The 21,923-nt window shown below is 38.4% G+C and overlaps 1 long non-coding RNA gene across 1 annotated transcript; it reads right to left on the bottom strand.

Annotated features, from left to right (window-relative positions):
- Window positions 1–1,597: 1,597 nt before the first annotated feature.
- On the bottom strand, window positions 1,598–19,945 carry LOC118651418. The gene is made up of 4 exons (XR_004966232.1): window positions 19,853–19,945; window positions 15,425–15,574; window positions 2,329–2,630; window positions 1,598–2,155 (listed from the first exon to the last, which is right to left on the bottom strand). It is a non-coding gene; the product is annotated as an uncharacterized LOC118651418 (long non-coding RNA).
- Between the last annotated feature and the right edge of the window lie 1,978 nt (window positions 19,946–21,923).

Genomic DNA, 21,923 nt, shown 5'->3' with positions numbered 1-21,923 from the left:
TGTGGTTTTTATTGTGTGTCTTAGTGCAGTGATTTTTTTAAAAAGTAAATCCACTTTTCTTTTTTAAAAATATATTTTATTGATTTTTTACAGAGAGGAAGGGAGAAGGATAGAGAGTTAGAAACATCGATAAGAGAGAAACATGGATCAGCTGCCACCTGCACACTCCCTACTGGGTATGTGCCCGCAACCAAGGTACATGCCCTTGACCAGAATCAAACCTGGGACCCTTGAGTCCACAGGCCGATGCTCTATCCACTGAGCCAAACTGGTTAGGGAAGTGCAGTGATTTTTAAAACACATATATCTCTTTATATACTAGATGTATGTAGACTGTAACTAGAATGCATATAACTTTTTATCTCTCAAAATAATTCACAAACATTTAACTATTTAAAGGCTGTGTGCTTGGGTCCATCGTGTCATGTTACTTCTCAAGGCGTTAAACATCTTCTATATGAGAAAGCCAAATTTGACAGCTAGTCGGAAGGATGCCTGCCCATTCTGACCTCTAAAAGTAGACCCCAAACAGTGGAGGTCATGTGCCTACCCTGTCAGTGAAATCGAGGTGATGAGGAGAATTTCTAGCTTCTGCAGAGTAAGGGTCGCCTATGTAGCTTTGGGTTGGCTAAGCCTGTTGCTCTCAGACTTGAATGTGATTCAGCATCGCCTGGAGGACTCGTCACCACACACCTTGCTGAGTCTCTGGTTAAGTCTAGGGCAGGGCCCAGGAATTTGCATTGCCAAGCTGCCAGGGGAGGCCAGGACCAACTCCTTCATTAGGCACAGCAGGCATAGTGCTGTAGTGCATTTCACTTCTCATGGCCCAGGAAAATGGTGTGCTTTTAATCTCTCTTAGATAAATCAGAAGTTAATTAACATAATAATAGTGACTATATGATAATGAATCCAACCTGGATTATAGTCATCTCTATATCAATGTAGACTTAAAAAACATTGAGTCTAGTTTCTTTCACTTCTTTTTTTAATGAAGGAAGAAGTGTATGAATGCAGAAGTGCCCCTGGCCCCTGGAGGCCAGGCTGTGGCCCTGGGCCCTGCTGCTGCCACCGGCAGGAGGTACACATGGAAACCGCTGCTCTACATTTACTGATCTTCTGGGATTCCTTAGTGCTCTGCCCTTTATCCTGATGGTTTTGATCTTGTGCTGTTTCTACTGAGAAGAAGTAAAGTTTTTAGGCCTCCTCTACCACATGAAGGAAGTCAATGGAACAAGATGCTAATTTAAGTTCCCAAGGGGACATGGGGCTCAAAAAATGGTCAGCAATGCGGTTCTGATGTGGTCATTCTATTCTGTACTCAGATGTAAGTTGTGTCTCCATGATTACAAAGGGACCGGTTTAAAAATCCAACCAATGAAGACTCTGGCCTCTCCAACGATACCTCAGGAACACTGTGGGTTTGTACAGAACTGCAGGGCCCAAAAGGTGCTTTTTCATTTGGGTCCATTTGTTCCTCACAAGTACCCGTTCAGTACGTGCTGCAATATTGTTATATTTGGTAGCAATAAGAATAAACAAAACATCCCCACTCCATTAATAAACCGCAAGACAAATCTAGTTGAAATAAATAGCCTTTTATTAACATGGGGCAACTCTAGTTCAATGCCAGTGCTGTCCTCCTTCCAAGATCACCGTGGTAAGAACTACAAAAACTCAAAAGATAAAATGAATGCATTAATCTTGCACCATAATGCTTTAAACACTCAGCACTCTTCCCCACTTCCTATAATCACCAATGGAAAGGAAATTCCCATTAAAATGAACAAAACAGTTAGTGTATTTTGAAGGAGACGGTATTTTGAAGGCTTCCGACTCATATTTTTAAATTGTGCTTTAGCTCTAACACTTCCCCGGTTCACCCTGAAAAGAAGGCACAAGGTAGTGAATAGTGTAAAAGGATTAAGTAACTCTAAAGTTCCACTGAGCAATAATTGGGATCTGGGGCAACACGCACAAAATGCAGTCTTGAGTTAGTAGGAGTGTGACAAGGCAGACAGTGGAGAGGGCGAGAGAAGCAGAAGAGGAGACAGGGGCCTGGGCCATGGGCAACTGCTCTTGACCTCTGTTCCGGGGACACTTCCATAAAGTGCATCAGCTACAGAAGGGTCTCCGTCTGGCCAGAGGAATCTGTCCCCTGTAGTTGGAGAGAAAGTGATGCCTGTGGGAAAGTTATAGAACCTTCAAAAATTATTACAACTTTGCCCCTGGAATTTTGGTGCCTTAGGGAAAAGCCCTGACTAGTTCATCCAAGTTATAGCACTGAGGGCCTTTCTTAAGCCTAAGGAGACCTATTAGTTCTGTTTTTACCTTGTCATCCTGGGGAAGTGGTCCAGCCCAGCTTCAATGGCAGATGACTCCAGCAGAGATGCTTTCAAGGCAGGATGGTAAATAACAGTGCCACCCTGAATGCCAATGGAGTGGCGGCCTGTGTTGAGAAGGACCCTGAAGTGGCAACCAGAATGCAGGGGGCTGGGCTGTGATTGGTTGTCGATGTCTACAGACAGACATATCATTCTTCCTCTCCAAGTTCTCCTTTAATTCTCCTTTAATTCATTTGGTCACCAGGACGGTATGGTGCACACCTTGCCCTTTGTATTGTTTTCTTTTTTCTTTAAGAAAAAAATAAAGTGAAAAGCATTTTAATTTATTTATATGTTTACTGTGTTTTCCCAATATTTTTCTTTTTAAAGAAAGAAGGTAAAAAAGTTAAGTCTATTAAAATATATTTCAATTTCATGCTATGAACTCTTGATATCAATTAGAAAAGGAGATTCAGTAGTCACTCCCTTATCTGCAGTTTTGCTTTCCATGGTTTCAGTTACCCGTGGCCAATTGTGGTTCAAAAACACTAAATGGAAAATTCCAGAATAAACAATTCATAAGTTTCAAATTGTGCAGAGTTCTGACTAGTGTGATGAAATCTCCTGTCATCCCACTCCATCCCCCCCACGATGGGATTCATCCCTTCATCCAGCATCTCCATGCTGCGTACACTCCCTACCCGTTAATGACTTAGTAGCCATCTCTGTTATCAGGTCCACAGTCCGGGTATCACAGTGCTTGTGTTCAAGTAACCCTGAGTTTACTTAAGAATGGCCCTAAAGCACAAGAGTAGTGATCCTGGTAGTTGACTATGCCAAGGAGAAGCCATAAAGTGTTTCCTTTAAGTGAAAAGCACAGTACAATAAAATATTTTGAGAGAGCACATTCACATAATTTTATTTAATTTATTTTTTTATTGATTAAGTTATTACATATGTGTCCTTTTCCCCACGTTACCCCCTATCCTCCCCCACTCATGTCCTCACTGCCCTGTTGTCTGTATCCATTGGTTAGGCCTATATGCTTGCATATAAGTTCTTTGGTTGATCTCTCCCCCTTAACCCCACCCTCCCCTACCTTCCCTCTGAGGTTTGACGGTCTCATTGATGCTTCTCTGTCTCTGGATCTGTTTTCGTTCATCAGTTTATGTTGTTCATTATATTACGTAAATGAGTGAGATCATGTGGTATTTTTCCTTCATTGACTGGCTTATTTCACTCAGCATAATGCTCTCCAGTTCCATCCATGCTGTTGCAAATGGTAAGAACTCCTTCTTTTTTACCGCAGCGTAGTATTCCATTGTGTAGATGTACCACAGTTTTTTAATCCACTCATCTACTGATGGGCACTTAGACTGTTTCCAAATCTTAGCTATGGTGAATTGTGCTGCTATGAACATAGGGGTACATATATCCTTTCTAATTGGTGTTTCTAGTCACATAATTTTATTACAGTATATTCCTATAATTATTTTATTTTATTATTAGGTATTGTTAATCTCTTACTGTGCTGAATTTATAAATTAAACTTAATCATTTATATATATATATATATATATATATATATATATATATACACACACACATGCATATATATTTGAGAAGACATAATATATACAGTTGATCCTTAAACAATGGGGAAGGTGTAGGGGCACTAACACCAAGAAATAAAAAATCTGCATGTAAGTTTTGACTTTGTAGTCAACCCTTCACATCCATGAATTCAACCAACCATGGATCTAAAACAGCATTTCTATTTATTGAAAAAAAATCTGTGTGTAAGTGGATCTACACAGTTCAAATCTGTGTTGTTGAAAGGTTAGCTGTATAGGATTCAGTACTTTCCATGGTTTCATGAATCCATGGTGTATTGGAATGCATCCCTGGCTGTTAAGGGGGAACTAGTGTACATGGGAAAAGGAAAACAGGGCACCAAATGAGAAATCAAAGGTGAGAGAAAGGGAATTAGAAGAGAGAAGAGAAATACAAAACTTCATGTGGCAGAGGCTTTCTCGGACAATCCTGTTCAACATTGTGCCCCATCCAACACGCTCTATCCCCCTTTCTGCATGGATTTAAATTATTTCATTTATTTCCTGCCTCCCTCCAATGAAATATAAGCTCCAACTGTACAACTCATGTGGCAGAGGGGGAAAGAAAGAGGTCCCATTGTTTTTGAAAAGGATAACTATTCTAATAAAAATAAGCAGTGTGATAGACAGAAAGAAACCTCACACATGTCAGCTGAAGTCGTCTTTGAGCTGTTGTCTTAGTGGCAGCCCGGGATTTTTGTTGAATATGCAATTACACTCTGATTGAAGAACCTAACAAGTTATATTAGCCAATTTCTTCTAACAATTTGCTTCAGGCCATCCTTAGCTTCTATTAAGGCTGATAGTTTGCTTAATGAATCACAATGGTGACATCTCAGAATATTCTCATATACAAATTCCCTAAATTTAATAGAAGTAAAGGCAGATCCACTGTCAGAGGCTCTAGAATCTGGCAAGACATGACACGAATAATCAGCGTGGAACTCATTGCACCAAGGTCCTCATGATTAGTTTTAACACTCAGAATAATCAGGTCACATCAATATGCAATTTTGATCAAAATTTTCTTGTCACTTTCTGTGAAAATATGGGTGATTTTGGAGAGTTATTTTTGGAAATTTCTATGAGGCCTTTTGTTTTCTGATCTTTCTCTGAAACACAAACAAACCAGTTTAAAATGTTAAAAGCCAAACCACCTAATTCAAACAATACATCAGTGCATAAAATTAAAACTGACGGTCTCTTCAAAAAGAAGGAATGTTTCCCATTTCTCACGAGTATCACTGTTAGGAGTGTGATTGGTATTTTTCTAGACTATTTAAAATCCACATACAAGCATGTGTAGTTAAATAACTCTACAAGCTCTTCTCCTAGGACTCTCCTCCTCACTCACTATATAGGTTCCTGCCACTCTGCTCTTTCCCTGTTCTTCCACACATCAGGCACATTTCAGTCTCAGGGCCTTTGCACATCCTACTGGCTCTGCCTGAAATTTTATTTTCCTAGTTATACTCATAGCTTGCCCCCCTCACCTCCTTCAGGACTTCACTAAAATATCACTTTCTCAGTGAGGCTTTCTCTGTATCCAACACTGTGCCTCATGTCCAACATCTTCTACCCTTCTTTCTGCATATTTCACCTATTAACGTACTATAGATTTGAGTAATTTTATTTATTTCCTGCCTCCCTCCAGTGAAATGCAAGCTCCATGGGGGCAGGCATTTGTGTCGTTTTTATTCCTGCTAAATCCCTAGAGCCTAGAAAAGTGATGGCGAACCTTTTGAGCTCAGCATGTCAGCATTTTGAAAAACCCTAACTTAATTCTCCTGCTGTGTCACATATGGAAATTTTTTGATATTTGCAACCATAGTAAAACAAATACTTATATTTTTGATATTTATTTTATATATTTAAATGCCATTTAACATAGAAAAATCAACCAAAAAAAATGAGTTTGCGTGTCACCTCTGACACGCATTTCATAGGTTCACTATCACTGGCCTATAACAATCCCTGACACATAGTAGGTACTCAATATATATTGTTGAATAAATGAATTCACATTTATTTTTAGAAATATTATAATCTACTATATGTACAGTTTTACAACCTTTCCCCCACTAAAATATATCACAGACATCTTTCTATTTTGATATTTAAAGATATTCCTCATCCCTTTTAATGACTACATTGTTTTTATTACGGAACAAACATTAAAATGTAATCATTCCTCTCCTTATGGATATGTGATTTTGTTCTTTTTAATAAAGAAAAAAATAGTGCAATGAATGTTCTTGTTCATATATATATATTTGGATCCTTTTGGTATCAAAATAAAATTCAGGCCATCCGACATTGCTTTTCTGGTAAAGCTGTATTTTTGTGGATAAGAACATGTGATAACCACTTTCTGAAATAATATTTATTATTCATAAGATAATACTTATTCATGAAATAGTGCTTCCATCAGAGTCCCCAGAAAGAAACAAATGAGACATTCAAAATGGATGGGAGAAAGAAAGTGAGGGCAGGTTTAAGAGAAGCCAATAAGAGTCAATGAAGCAGCCAGGACTGGCACAAGTAGGGAGCTGTTATCAGTCCTGGCTGCAGGGAAAAGGGAAGACACAGTTATTGGAGCCTGGTGAGACCTGCAGCTGAGAAGAGAGCCACTCACCAGGACTATGGGCTCAAACAGAATTATGTAACCACTGCTAAATGATAGCCTGGCAGAGAGAGCTGGGAGGAATGAAGACCTGACCTCACTCTCTTATCTTTCAAGTTCCAACCAGGGACTTCCATTGTCTGGAACCAACCAGAAGCTGGGGACAAGGAAGCCCTGCTAAGGGGGCCATAGATTGTCAGGTTCCTGAGACCACAGCAGCGTGGGGAACAGTGAAGAGCAGATCTCCAGGGACAAACAGGAAATATCTGGCACCAATAATTTCTCTGTTACTTTGGCTTCCTACATCCACATTGAGCTTGCTAAACATGACCAGGGACTCGTAACACCAGAGTGCCCATAGGAGGCGGCACTGCTGTAGGATTCCCAGTGGCAGATTGCTCAGAGGGCCGGCACTTTGGGGTCTTCTAGGTCATAGACAAGAAAATAGCTATAAGCAGTAACTGACAAGCTCTAATGTACAAACATGACAGCATCCTTTATGTGTCCCAATTAGTAATAATTTTTTAAAGCATGACTTTGGAGTCAGATAATCTCAGGATTGAATCCCTACTTCTGGTACTTGCTAGCCATTAAACTTTGTCTTAGATCTGTACTGTCCAATATGGTAGCCAACTAGAGGAGGCAGCTGATCAATGATTCTCTCTCATCATTGATGTTTTTCTCTCTCTCCCTCTCTCTTCCCCTCTAAAATCAATGAAAATATATATTTTTAAAAATTTTAAATAACATTTGAATAAGTAAAATTTAAGTTTAGTTCTTCATTTGCTATTGCCACATTACAGGAGCTCAATAACTAATGTGGCTAGTGATTACTGAATGGACTGCCCAGAACATCTGCTCAAGCATTTATCCCAGTGCTGTCAAGCAGGACTTTCTATAGTGATGGAGATGTCTAACAGATTTTTACTCGTCGTACAATGCATACCTGACATACAATAAATACATTAAACTGTCATAGAAAGTAGTACGTAACTCACGGGCTTGTCTGAGGCGTTAATAAGATATAAACGCCTAGTAAGTAAATGGCAGGGCACAGAGTAGGAGCTCAGCGAATGGTGACTGTAGTAATGACAACAGCAACAACAGAAGCGGCGACATAATTGTGTTGTATCAGATCCCTGATGGACACTTCTGACGATCATATTACTAAGGCTCTTTGCCACAGCTGTTGATGCTGCCAGGCCGTAACAATGATCACACAGCTGTTGCTGATGAGAGCTGCGTGTCATTGAGCAGAGAGGCTCCTTGTTAGGAAAGATTCTGTGTTGCTAGGAGCTGGCCAGCAGCTTCTATCTTGCAAGCGTGGCCATACATATCTCATGTGGAAAACACGATCATAGAACATTTTGTCCTTAATCTTCTGGATATGATAGGATTCCTTTTTTTTTTTTTTTCTTTTCTGGTGAGTTGGAATGGCATCCTTTGTCAACATACTGTTTTCACAGAATCTGACTTTGTTTTCCTTGAGTCTACAAACAAGATGGAGCTCAGTCTTCTGTATCCAGCCATACTATTGCCTCTCTATATCATGTCAAATAACTAGTTTGATTCATGTTTTAATGGAATTGTTCAGGTATTACGTAGTCTAACCTACAGAATTCACTAGTGATTTGGGGGGATTGGTTTTATAATTTCTAGAATGGATTTTATATTCTTTAAGTGGAATGAGGAAAACTATTGATCAGCAATCACAACATAGTCCATTTCCTTCCACTTTTCTCCATTTTCACTTCTCCATCTCTGTATTCCAAACTGCCATTATCTCTTCTTCTCCTGCAATCAATTTTTCACTCTGCTTAAGATAGCCATAGCTTCAGATGCACTTAGAAAAGAATCCAAACGCCTATATATGGACTTTTATTTTCTTCATAGAATTTAATTATATCTGTAATTAATTATTTGATCCCCTGTTTGTTTTCTATCTGCCCTCTCCCCACCCCATTCCTCCAGATGCAAATGTAGCTCAATGAACTGCTCATTGAGCATGGTCTTCTCAGCACCTGGAAACATGCCTCATACAGATTAGAGGTTTCAAAAGGCTTCAAGGCCATGTTTAGGCTGTATGTAAAGAGTAGGGCTGCAAACTACTAAATTACAATCTAGCACCGTGTTTACTACATCCCAATGTATTTAAAAGGATTCTTAACCTTGTTTTATTAACCTTGTTATGTTTGTGCCATGAAATCTCTGGCAGGGGGGCGAGGGGCCTAGTGAATCTGATGGTCTCCTTTTCCAAATAACATTTAAATTCACAAAATTAAAAAAAAAGAATTACAGCCGGAACCGGTTTGGCTCAGTGGATAGAGCGTTGGCCTGCGGACTGAAAGGTCCCAGGTTCGATTCCGGTCAAGGGCATGTACCTGGGTTGCGGGCACATCCCCAGTAGGAGATGTGCAGGAGGCAGCTGATCAATGTTTCTCTCTCATCGATGTTTCTAACTCTCTATCTCTCTCCCTTCCTCTCTGTAAAAAATCAATAAAATAAAAAAAAAAAGAATTACAAATGAAGCCAGTCATTCTAATATACAGTTATCAAAATGCTTAAAAACTTTAAATATATCCCTAAATCTGTGATGTACTAATAGACATATTTCTTTATTACTATGTTGAGCTAGTAGAAGGTCTAAAATGACTTCTTTTGAGGGCAGAGAAGTTCATAGCAATATTTTGATATGTCTGTAACAATTGTAATGAGGTATAAAAATATCTGGTTTCTATTGGTGACAAAGTCGAAGGTACTCCTAACACTTCTGGGGATTGTTGTCTATATCCTTAATTTTAGAAACTGCTAAATTTTAATTTGAGGTTAATAAAAATGCAGATGTAATTTGTTTCACTTTCAAACTTACAGACCCCCTGAAATCTATACACAGATATTTGTGGGTCTCTGGACCCAGGTGAAAGGGCCTGAACCAGCCTCGAGAGAGACCATGTGTGAGGAATAAATGAATTCTGGCTCTAAGTTCCTTCTCGGCCATGGTACCCACCTTGGAGAGCATCTGCAGCCTCAGATAAGATCCCAGGCCTTTTATTCGCCACTGGTTTTCTTCCCAGTTTATTTCCTTTTTGTATTTAAAAATATTGAAAAATGCAAAGAATGAAGTTCACTCATTGTTTCATCTATAAAGTAAGAAGCAAGAATCACTGCCTTTCCTATTAATTCTAACTCCCAAAGATAATAACTTAAGAATTTGGTCAATATCATGCCTGATTTTTTAATGTGTGTGTGTGTGTGTGTGTGTGTGTGTGTGTATGCGCGCGCTAAACATATATACTTACAGGAATGAAATGATATTGAACAAATTTGTTTGCTTTTTTTCCTGGTCTTTTTTCACATAATACTAGATTTTAGGCTTTTTTTTCAGATCACATTTCATTTTTAAATAACTGATATTTCATTGTATGAATGCTCCACATTTATTGACATTTTTCTAGTAAGCTTTTTTATTTGCCATTACAAATAATAATACAATGAACACCCTGTATACATATTTTTATATATCCTTGCTAGTTTGTATAAAATGGGTCTTAGATGTCAAATTGTCTGATCAAGGAATATGCTTATTTTAAATTATAATTTTAATAACTATATATTTATATTTAATTTTTGCCAATTTGATGGGTGAAACTGTTAGCTTACTGCTTTAGCTTATTTACTGTTCCTTAAATACTAGTGAAGTTAGTCATCTCTTCACAGCTTTATTGTCCATCTATATTTCCTCTGAATCATAACCTGTCTTTATAATCTTAGCTCTAAATTCATAATCTTCACTAGAATTTCATTCTGGGCTTATGTTTTACATACTAATTTTATAAAATTTATATATTAAAATATTTAAAAATGCCTTTTATTAAAAGGTTTTTTTATAAAGTGATACTGGTGCTGCAAATAACTTTTTCAGTTTTTGCTTATCTATCTAGCTCTAGATCCATCTACCAATCATCTATCTATCTATCTATCTATCTATCTATCTATCTATCATCTATCTAGCATCTATGTTTATGGACAGGTGGTCTCAATTGTCCAAAGAGAGCTGACACAAAAAGTCTACTTTAAGTGATTCCACCTTAAACACAACAAAATGTTATAGTAAATATTTTAAATTGATTTAGTTTTTATTTTTAAAATAAAATGAAAATAAATAAGTTGATTTTATGTTATATTAAGTTTAATTTTAAAAATTAGGTAATTCTTAAAACATGCAAACACACTTACTTTCTTTTGATAGTGGATAAGATGCAAGTCAAATTTGTATTCTAGTATTTAAAGAAGCCTTTCACAATATTGGTGCTTTCCTAGTGAGATTGATCATAAACAGGACCTATTTTGCAAAAATATTAGAGGTCTTTTTTCTTTTGCCTCAGAACATCTATAGTAGTTGTTAATTGGTCCAGCTCTTCTGGATCCTCACTTGTCAGTGACTTTGCTTATGATTCAAACAATGTAATCAACTTCACAAAATCCTGAAATGTTGCAGTGGTTCTCAACCTGTGGGTCGTGACCCCTTTGGCGGTCGAACAACTCTTTCACAGACAGGGATTGCCTAAGACCATCCTGCATATCAGATATTTACATTACAATTCATAACAACAGCAACATTACAGTTATGAAGTACCAACGAAAATAATTTTATGGTTGGGTCACAACATGAGGAACTGTATTTAAAGGGCCAGAAGGTTGAGAACCACTGGTTTATAAGTTTGTAATTTCAGTTAGCAATTAATTTATATTGAATTTGAATTGTTTACTTTCTATTTGAAACATTAGATAATCATTAATTCATTGACACAATGGGTAGAAATATGTATCAATCATGGAAGAAATAGAGGTATTAGTATTTATTACTGGTTATTTTTTGTGTTATGACAACTTAGACTTCTGATGACTGAAGGGACTTGGAAAATGAATACTCTGGGAACTGGGACTCTTAAGGTCAAATCTTTATAACATTTCCTTATTATGACTTCTGAATCTCCTGTCTTGCTTAGTTTTCCCCAGACTGATGGTAATATTTTCTTATTTATTTTTTATAATTGTTACTATTCTTCTGCCTTTTAAAATTAGATATTAACTCAATCTAAGATTTATCTGCAAAATATCCATGAAACTTTGTTAGATGACTTTCTTCTTTTTATCCAAAAAATAACTAACTTCAACATATCTTTAAATACAATTTTTGATAGTAATACTTAGATCTTACAGATCAGAAAAGTCTAAATAACTGTGGAACTTACATATAGTTGTCAACCTTTAGTTTATCCAAGTAAGGACTTAAAAACCAAATATTACCATCAATTACCTCCACCATTTCATACTAATGACATACTAATTCTACTTTTGAAAAAGTAGAATTTCAAAATTAAAACAAAATAGCTTTATTAAAACCTTCCAACCTTAATCTTCATAATGGGTAAGAATTTGATCACAGAGTGGAATCAGGGAGGGACCAGTACTCGGGATCAACTGCTTTAAATAATAACTGGACTCCTGGATGTCACTTAAATGCACAAACACTAATTGTAGCGAGGGAGGCCATTTTAACCTCTGCGCCTCAGTACACACCAGAATTGAGATATGTACTTACATATAATAACGACAACACCCTGTTTTTCACACGGCAATGATTGTGAAGCTATGAGCATGACCACATTACCAGAAGAAAGGAAAAACTGAAATAGATGGGACTGGCGGGGAATCATGCAGAAGACACTTTCAACAGAAAGCACCTGCTACTAAGCACAGTTCACAAAACCCTATTCTGAACAATTGTTTGTGTTGAATGAGGTTAGTCCCACCACGTCTGATGCAGTGAGGAGGTCATTAGAGATCTCTAGTTGCTCAAATAAAGAAATGAGTGAAACATTGTAGAAAGAATCAGGTATTGTTAGCATTTAGAATCAAGGATTATATTGTTGGATGATCAATTGTCCAAAATGTGTATTTAGTGGTTTGTTTTTCTATTCCTCTATAGACATTTATATAAATTATTTTGCCCCATACTCAGGGAGATGACATTAATGCAATAAAATCTGAATGTCACTTGGCGTGTTCCTTTGCCCATCTATACTTGTGGCTGTGGAAGCTACTTATTTACATAGTTGCTCTGAATAGCATTTGTAAAGCTGCCATTTTATTCATCTAGAGCTCTCTGTTTTCCAAATAAAAACAGATCTCCTCAGGCGTCACTTTGGGATTGTTGCCTTTGAAATCTAATAGTAAACTAGCTGCCTCAGCATCTGCGAGGCTCAGCTCATTCCACCGCCTTACAGAATTATAATTCCCCATTTGGAGTCGTAGAAATGTAATAATGGAGAAAAATAGCTATAAGAAGAGAGACAGCTGATCAAAGAATTCATGGTGCTACAAAATGAATTCTTATATCTTTGTTCCTTTATGTCTCTCAGTCTGAACAAGTGTTGCATTTTGCAGGACAGCTATGTTTTTAAAAAGTGGCCTATAAGGTGAATTTCTATACAGCAAAGTAGCGTAGTTTTATTGGCATCTATACAATTAAAGGTATGTTTTTCAGGAGAAAAATGCTGATCCCATTATATTAAAACTTACATATGCATCACAAATGCATTTTAAAAGCAAAACCTGAAAATTGTCAATAAAACATGAGGACTAACTGTAAGAATAAATTACAGCATGGAAACACAAATGAGCCTGGGTCACTTCTGCATTTGGAATAAGAAGCCTGTAGATTTAAAAGAAAAATAACAACAACATTGTGCTGAACAGAACATGCCAGGGGCAGAGCTGAACGACTGTCTTATGAAAGACATTTTTCATTTTTAAGCAGAGTATGTTTGTGTGTTCAAGATGACAACATAATCAAGTGAAGAGTGAGCAACTCAGCTCATCCACAGGTTGTTTCCTGTTAAATTTTAACAATGCCAGGCTGTTAGTTTGCATATTCCCACCCCCTTTAAAATATTTGTCTGAACAAATACTTTTAAAGAGAGAAAGCAGCTAAACTCCATTCAAAGAAGCCCTCCCTTGGATTCTGGAAACCTGGGTTCTGTGCCTGGCCTTGTCTCTCTGGGCAAAGTACAGTGGGGCCTTGACTTACGAGTTTAATTCGTTCTGAGACTGAGCTCGTTAAGGAGCTCGTTAACTCAAATCACTCTGTCAACTCAATGCAAAAAATCTGCCGAGAGACAGCTGGTATCTCAAAAAACTTGTTAGTCGGGACACTCATAAGTCAAGGCCCCACTGTACTTGAGGTTTCGGAATCTCCTTTTCCCGATCTGAAAATAAAGGGCAGGATTGTCTCAAAGTGTTGTGAGGGGACAAGAAAATGGATGCAAAGGGGCCTGGTGAATAATATACCCTCAATACAGGGCCCATGGATGGCACAGATATTTGTCTTTTATGGTATGCTGTGTATTTGGTAACATTTTCCATAGTTTGACATTATATTAAGCTAATAGTTTACATGCCACAATATATACAGAACCTCAGCCTTCCCGAGGAGAGCCAAGGTGTGTCCAGAAACCAAAGAGAAAGCTTGGATACCACTAGCTTCGATTCAGCTCTCCGATAATTTTTAATCATTCACTAACTAAAACATTTCAGTCCTGCCCACCAGGTGCCACATGCATCGTGGAGGTGGCTGAGAGGGCCTCTGTCTCCTCTTGCCCTGGCGGTCTGGTTGAGAAGACAGATGATATGCAACAAGCTATAATAAAATGTCACAAACGCTATGCAGAGGCTGGAACAGAGTATGGGAAGAAGAAATCTTCAGACTGAAAAGAGTCACCTAAAGGCTACTGTTCAGTAAATGCTTTTGGTAAAGATAAAAAGGTGGATTCCACTGTCACGAATCAGATCTCTAGTCCTTCATGTATGTGCACCTGCATGTATGTCTATTTTCCCATTTTTCTAATGTACTCTTTACATTGGATACTTTAGAAAGTCTCTCTTGAAGCTTGGCATTCACTGGTTTAACTCCCTTCTGAACACGGATGTTAGGCTTTGTTTCAAACACAAAACACAGTAAAGCCGCTAATGGAATCCTTTCTTTCAAATACTGTTTTGATGTGACTAACCTTGATGTTTGGTCAAAGAATGCAGCTCTGTTTTGACTGTAATAGCTAACTTATACAGCTTAGATACTGCTTGTCATAAAGAAAAACTATTTAAAAGTGCAGCCGAGGTGGTATAACCTATATATGATCTCTAGTCCTATATTTTTTAATTGATTGGCATTCAGAAAAAAAGCACAACCATCGATTCCAGTTTCTCAGATAATAATTACCTGGAATTTGATTCCCTGAAGGATGCGAGGATTTCTAAGCTTATCTGCTTTAATCCAAATTTACTTGCTAAGGTGATTTCATGGAAAGCAATTTAACCCCAGATCTCTATAAAACGGAAGAAAGGCATTAGTTTTTCCGTTTTGTTCCCTCCACCAACTTCATTCATCTGGTTTTCCTCCCCATCCACAGAGATTGCACAGGCAGCTTTCTACAGAAGCGATTTTATTGGACCTTTGCTTTGTTTGCATCTGAGCTTGCACTGCACCACAGGTGTGAGGTCATGTGAGGTGTGAGTGGGCAGAAGGTAAACAGAAAGGTCAGAGGTGAGAATCAAAACCAACAGAAAGCATTTCTAAAGTGTCTGTCCTGTTTACCTTCCTCCTCACCTCAATCAGTCAGAGAAGCAGTGGTCAGATGAGCTCAAAGTATATTCTAAAGCCAGCATAGGCTCAAACCATTCCGATATAAACAATTCACATCCTGTCAAGCACAGTGTTTATAGGGAGCAGAAAGAAAGTTCAGGAATGTAGAGGAATTGCTGTGAATTTGTTAGATTTTTTATCATTAAACAAAGGTTTTACTTACCATTTACATAAGAACCATTCACAGCCACTCTGGGTACTTCTGAACCAACCGGAGTAATTTTACTTAGCAGTTAATGGAAGTTCCCTTATGAATGCAAAACAAATAAGCTTCACAAATATATGTTGGTGATACATTCCAGAGGGTGTCTGCCTGCAGTGTTAGAAAATTAACTGATTAAGAAATCAAATAAACTTGATTAATCGTTTCCCACAATCATGCAGACCTGTAAGATGTACAACTATGATTGGCAGATTTAAAAAAAAAAATCAGGACTCACTAATTCAGCAGACTCACTGATAGGAAGAGTCAGCGTGGGTTTCCCCCAAAGCAAAGCCAGAATCAGTCTTGTGTGTGGGGAGTGAAACAAGGAGGGAGGGGACCTGAAACAAAGATGGCTTTTCCAGCTCACTATTGCTGTGGTTCACTGGTGCTTGTTGCTACAGGATCTTTGGAGGAGGTTTAGCAGATGCCTTTGGGAGCTCTTGCTGGGTGATGTAAGGGGGAAGTGGCTCATTGGCTCCTACCCCGTGCTTGTGAAGGGTGAGCTCATGGGCATTAGCTCCAGAGCGCTTCTGGATTGTGCAAGCATGAGTGGCATGATTTCCCACGAATGTCCTAAGCTGAGTCAGAGGGCTGAGGTGAGGTACTGACAGCTTGCAACTGCTAAAGCTGGTCAGCGCTTCATGGATCTAGTTACTGCAGCTGTGGCTAGATAATAGGTAGGATTGGAAGGAGTTAAAATCTGCTCCAGAGCTGTCTAGTATAGTGGAAAATACTAGTATAACATCTTTAAAAAGGAAAACAAACCTTGTTCACATTGCGTGCATTCAGCACCCAGACCAACACCAGGATGCTCTACGCAGAATCTTTAATAAATAGTAAGCATGGGAAATCGCTTTGGAGTAAAAATAATAGGTCCTAAATCTGACACTTTCTGGCAGTGTGAACTTGGGCGATTACATTCGATTTTGCTGAGCCTCAGTTCCTGACCTCAAAAGGCAGGGATAAATGATATCCTCCTCACGATAGAAATTAAATGAGATGACGGATGTAGCAACACAGTTAGCATTTCAGAAAATGGGCACTCCTAATAATCATCGTTAGCATTCAATCAAAGTCAGCTCAGGAGGCCACTTGGAGGGGCCTCCCCCGTGGTTAGGGCTGTAGGTTTCAGCTGGCCAGCACCCTGAGGGAGAGGGAACAAAGGCAGCAACAGCTGGTGGGAACAGTGGAAGAGCCCTCTGGACCCTGGGGGGCTGCCGACTGTGCTGGATAATCAAAACCAGTTGGGGGTTGTCAGTTGGGAGTCAGAGATCACACAGAGGCCAGCGGTCAAGTGTGGTGACCTCTGATCCAACGCTAGGAAACAGAATGCTCAGAAACTGGAGTTCAAGTCCTGTCAAGGGTCAAAGGCAGGCAAGTAAGTGATCATCCAGCACACATGTTGCTCCATTCGAGGCCTTCCTGGTGAGAAAGATTGCCATTGTGTTTCCCGCCACGCTGTAAAGAAACAGCGGATATTCTAGGTGTGGGCAGCCAGAAGCCTGAGAGATCAAAGATACTAGTACTCAGCCCAGCAAATGAACAGGTTATGCGGCACTTAATAGGAAAACGTATAAATAGGACATCTTATCATGGACATATCCCAAGAAGTTATGTGATATTTCCAAAGATGCCTACCACCTATGGAGCTGTTGTTTACAATTTAAAAGGTGACTCATTTTTCTAATATTCTTTGAGCTCCTGAACCTTTTTGTTCACAGCCCTGTGGCTTTAAAATGGTACAGTGTCCAGAATTCACTTAAAAGAAGCTCTTTAACCTCATGCTTATAAATGTCATATATCTTCCATGTTTTACATCATTCCACACTTCACTGATTTCAAACATCCATCCATGTGTCCACCTTAATCCATTTGGACCACGATAATAGAATCTATAATAATAAAAGGGTATTATGCTAATTAGACCTACGTCCTTCCTGACAAAGCCCAGGCTGGAGGGAAGCCAACCCGGGTCTTGGGTGCCTGCAGGTGGCTGGAGGAAGGAAGCCCGGGTCCCAGGTGCCGGAGGGAAGCCAGTGCCGGCAGCTGGGGGAAGGAAGGCCTACTTTTACACAAATTTTTGTGCATCGGGCCTCTAGTCCTATATAATAAAAGCTTAATATGCTAAGTGTCCAGTCGTCCAATCGGCCATTCAACCAATCAAAGCATAATATGCTAATGATATGCTAAGGCCGCTCAACCGCTCGCTATGACGTGCACTGACCACCAGGGGGCAGATGCTCCAACTGGTAGGTTAGCTTGCTGCTGGGGTCCAGCAGATTGGGACTGAGCGAGACAGGCCAGACATGCCCTGGAGCCCTCCCATGGTCCCTCTCTGGCTGGCCAACCTCCCGCCTCCCTCCTCAGCCCTGATCCTGCGCCTGTGGGGTCCCTCTGCCTGACCTGCACCCTCTTGCAATCTGGGCTGAGGGATCTCTCCCACCGCCCTGAGTGCATGGATTTTGTGCACCGGGCCTCTAGTATATAATAGAATGCCATAGGCTGAGTGGCTTAAACAGCAGACATTTATTTCACAGTTCTGGAGGCTAGGGAGACTAAGATCAAGGGCCCGTTTCCTGGTTCATAGACAACTGTTCTCTTGATGTGTCCTCACATAGTGGAAGGCTTGAGGGAGCTCTCTGTGATCTCTTTCATATGGGCACTAATCTCATTCATGAGGACTCCATCCTTATGACCTAAGCTTCTCCCAAAGGCTTCCTCCAAATACCATCACACTGGGGATTAGTTTTTAACATATAAATATGGGGAGGGGGCACAAGCATTCAGTCTATTACACCATTCATTCATTTTTTTAGTCATTCAACTATTCAATAACCCAACAATTTAATAATTTAACCAGAAAATATTGATTATATATTTTCTAAATTATTGCTGCAAAAAGTTTTAAGAGTAAAATATGATAATGCACATAAAAGTATCTGGCAAGTATTATAGTGCCCAGGGATGGGCCATGCACTTGTCTTTTATCATGTGCTATATATTTTATAAATTTTCTATTCTTTGGTCTTTATATTAAACTAAAAGTTTACATATGACACACGAGGAGATAAGTGTGGTTTTAATTTCATTTAAAGGCTGATGATGTTGAACATTTTTTTATGTGCTTGTTATCTGTATACTTTTTCTATGACATGTCTCTTTATGTTGTTTGTCCATTTTCTAACTGGATTGTTTGTTTTTTACTATTGAGGTTTGAAAGTTCTTTAGATATTATAGATATTAGTCCTTTGGATAGGTGGTTTGCAAATATTTTCTGCCAGTCTACCAGTATTTGTATCCTTTTACCAGGATTTTTCAGAGCAAAAGATATTAAGTCTAAATTTAATTTATCTATTTTTTTTTTCTTTTTGGATTTTACTTTTGATGTAAAATCTAAGAATTCTTTGCTTAGCTCTACATCTTGAAGATTTTCTTAGGTGTTTTTCAAAAGTTTTTAAGTTTTATGTTTTACATTTAAGTCTATGATCCATTTTGAGTTCATTTTTTGTATAATGTGTAAGACTTAAGTCAAAGTTCAGTTTTTACCCACAGATATCCAATTGCTCCAGCACCATTTGTTAAAAATGTTATTTGTTCTTTTTATTATTTTTTAATTAATTTCAGAGAGGAGAGGAGAGGGAGAGAGAGATAGAGACGTCAGTGATGAGAGAGAATCATCGATTGACTGCCTCCAGCATGCCCCACACTGGGGACTGGGCCCACAACCCAGGTATGTGCTCTGACCAGGAATCGAACCATAACCTCCTGGTTCATAGGGTTCATAGGTCACCTCTCATGCACTAAATCATGCTGGGTGGGCAAAAATGTTATAATTTCTTAATGAAATTGCTTTTGCACTTTTTTTGAAACATCAGTTGGGCATGGTGTGTGGACTTACTTCTGAGTTTGTTTTCTACTTTTTTCCATTGATGTATGTGCCTATCTCTCTGCCAATACTTTACCTTCTTAATTATTGAAGCTTTATGGTAAGTCTTGAAATCATGTAGATGGTTCCTCCCACTTTCTTCTTCTTGGCTTATCTATTTTAGTTTCTGTGCTGTTTCATATAAAAAAAAAAAACTTTAAAATATCTATATCTACAAAACTCTTGTTGAGATATTAATAGGAATTGGATTTAGCCTATATCAATTTGGGGAGAATTGACATCTTTATGTCAAATATTTCTTATGTTAATGCATGAATATAGCTGTTAGCACATAAGTTGTCATATGTTTTGTTAGATTTACATCTATGGACATCATTTTTTAATTGATTATATTGTATATATTTTTTTACTTTGGGGTTTATGTGTTCATTGCTAGTATATAAAAATGCAATTGATTTTTTTGTTATGATTTTTGTATCCTGAAGTCTTGTTAAACTCACCCAGTAGTTCTAGGAGGGTTGTTTTTCTTTGTAGAAAATCATGTCATCTGGAAATCAGGGATTTCATTTCTTCCTTTCTGATCTGCATGTCCTTTATTACCTGTTTAAAAATGTAATTAGCTTAAATATTTCCTCACTATGCATTTAAAAGCACATGAGAGAGTATAAGTTTGGCTTCAACCATCAAACATAATGTAGAAAATTCAAGAGAAATAAAATTCATTGTATTTAAACTTATGTTTCCTTATCATTGTCTTTCTTCCTTTCTAACATTCCAAGGTACATTTTTTATCATTACCTTTCTGTTTAGATCATTTCCACTAAACATTCTCTTAGGGAAGTTCCACTGATAACAAATTCTCTTAGTTTTAATTCATCGGAGAATTTCTTGGTTTCCCTTTCATTTCTGAAGATATTTTCACCAGATATAGGATTCTGCACTGACAGTTTTTCTTCCAGCACTTGCAAACTGTTATACTACTCCCTTCTGTCATGATTTCTGGTGAGAAATTGACTGTAGTTCAAGTTGTTTTTCCCGTATAGGTAAGGTGTTCTCACTGCTCTAAAGATTTTCTCTTTGTCTTTAATGTTTAGTAGATGGTTTTACTTCTTTAGGCTTATCCTGTTTGGGGTTAGCACAGCTTCTTGAATCTATAGGTTATGTCTTTTGCAAAACTTTAGAAGTTTTCAGCCATTGCATTTGAGCACTTCTTCAACTCCATATGTTTCCCCTCCCCTTTAAGGTCTTCAAAGACCCAATATTAGACCTTTTGGTGTTAAATGTTCCTGAGATTCTGTTCATTTTGTTCCTTATATATTTATTTGTTCTTTATATATTTGTTCTTTATGTATTTATTTTTTTTCATTTTTAATAGAGAAGTATATTCAAATTCAAAAGGTAAAATATTTCAAATGCTTCCTGATGAATGAGATTAGAAAACCCTTTAGGCCAGGGTGTATATGAATTTCAGCCCTATCACAGTCCAATCAGTAGGATGGGCTTAGAGCCCCTATTTTATGGAAGCAGTTGGTACAGTGAGGGGTCAAGAGCCTCTGAGAAAAATAAAAATATATTCATTATATCATTTAATCCACAGGACAGAGGAGGTACCACCATCACTATCATTTTATAAATGAGTAAGATAGGGCTTTGAGAGAGGCAAAATAATTTGCTAAAATATCACAGCTAATTAATGGTGGAACTAGGATTTGAACCATGGGTCACTTATGATCTCCAAACACAGGGTGCATTACTAAGCAAGGTGCTCAGCTGTGACTCACTGAAGTCATTGCAGATATGCTGTGATAGGCCCATTCCTGAATGCTATGAGGTTCTCCCGCAGCTCACCTTGTCTTCAGAACCTCTCAAGATCCTTGCCGAGTCTCTCTGGGACTTCACAGCAGTTTACGAAACTTCCATCCCTTCCCTCTCCCCTTCACTTAGGCTTAGATGAGCAGCATTCATGATGCCTTGTCCAGCCTATTCCAGCTCCTCCCATTTTCTCCAACAAAGGCATTTCCCTTAAGAAAATCCTTGCATGTTTAATCCAATTTGGGCATTGCTGGAGGACCCAAACTAACACAATGAGGGAGCCTGATTTAAGAGCACAAACTATTGACTACCACTCCATAAGTGGCAAACACACACACACACACACACACACACACACACACACACACACACACAGTGTTTCTGTGGAATTACTTGAGATTCCATTCAGAGGTTGAAATAAAATAACTATGTGGAAAGATTTTATAATCTCTTGAGTGGCCTGTAAATGCAAGTTGTCATTATTTAGAATTCACACAATGGTTTGCCCCGGGCTCTGCCTGCTCTCAGCCATTGGCCTGGGTGTGGATGCTTTCCAATCTATCTTTTCATCTGACGACTGCCTCCTGGTGAGAATTGCAGACTTGTCACTTTAATTTTTACAATGCTTAGCGTAGCCACTATTTACCAGGCATGTTAGTGACATTACAACTCTAAGTTGGTTTTTACCCACATAAACTGGGGTTTGCCAACAACTTTGTAAAAATTGTTATAATTTGCGCCAGCAATGATCCCGTTCAT

The sequence above is a fragment of the Myotis myotis genome, unplaced genomic scaffold (assembly GCF_014108235.1).
Source record: "Myotis myotis isolate mMyoMyo1 unplaced genomic scaffold, mMyoMyo1.p scaffold_m19_p_3, whole genome shotgun sequence".
Lineage (NCBI taxonomy): Eukaryota > Metazoa > Chordata > Mammalia > Chiroptera > Vespertilionidae > Myotis > Myotis myotis.
This window is presented reverse-complemented; position numbering and strand designations above follow the sequence as displayed.